This window comes from Euprymna scolopes, chromosome 7 (genome assembly GCF_053919585.1).
Source record: "Euprymna scolopes isolate OS-2025 chromosome 7, ASM5391958v1, whole genome shotgun sequence".
NCBI classification, from domain to species: Eukaryota; Metazoa; Mollusca; class Cephalopoda; order Sepiida; family Sepiolidae; genus Euprymna; species Euprymna scolopes.
Window position 1 is genome coordinate 138,442,649 of NC_136488.1, and position 878 is coordinate 138,443,526.

At 39.1% G+C, this 878-nt stretch overlaps 1 pseudogene; it reads right to left on the bottom strand.

The window, feature by feature from the left end:
* Positions 1–235: 235 nt before the first annotated feature.
* Positions 236–372, bottom strand: LOC145280485 (U2 spliceosomal RNA; annotated as a pseudogene).
* Between the last annotated feature and the right edge of the window lie 506 nt (positions 373–878).

The following is an 878-nucleotide window of genomic DNA, read 5'->3' on the forward strand; positions in this document are numbered from 1 at the left end:
TAAACGTGCTGGGCTTATAATTAAGTTGAAGGATTATTGAAAGGCGTTTTCTTCTGAAACAAGGCCGATAGCCATTAGTCGCGTGCTCTCATGTAATGAATGAATGCGTGAATGTAGGATTGACATGAAATTCTTAAGAATGACTTGAATGCTTAAAAAATAACTGGAATCCTTCAAAAACAACTTGAATGATCTGGAGAATGACTTGAATGGCTTTGAGACTGACTGGTTGTAAAGTGGGTGATCATTTTACATTAAATTAATACAGAAAAGTGATCCCCCACTTTATATCACAATATTACAAACATAAGTACAGCATGTAGTAAGAACAGATACTACACTTTGATCTTGGCCAAAAGGCCAAGAAAAGAGTATTTATTTGCTCCCCCCACCGAGCAAATTAGGCACAAGGCCGATTTTTAATGTGAGGAGTGAAGGGGGAAATGGGGACCAACTCCCCGGGGAGTAGGGGAGCTGGATAGTGACAATTTGTATGAAGGGTTGCCCCTACATTGACATAGGTCTGATATGTGGGGCTACGGTCACATATGGTCTTTGCTTGCAGTATCTGTTCTGGCAGATACTACACTTTGAGATATTAAATCTTTTATTCAGGCAAAAAAAGAACATGAACATAAAACTTAGGCACAAGGCCAACTCAAAAGGGGGGAAGATGGGGGGTCGTTGGTCATCCTTATCACTCTAGAACTAAACAAAAGTTTCTCTTAGCTAGAATCTTCTTTCACCATAATACCGCATTCGCCCTTTCGTACTTGGGGATGTCCTACTTGGCACCCAATTGTTTAAAACATTTTTTATTTCCGTGTAAAAACAAAAAAGATAACAATGATGATACGATAATTCATTTGTGTTGAGGG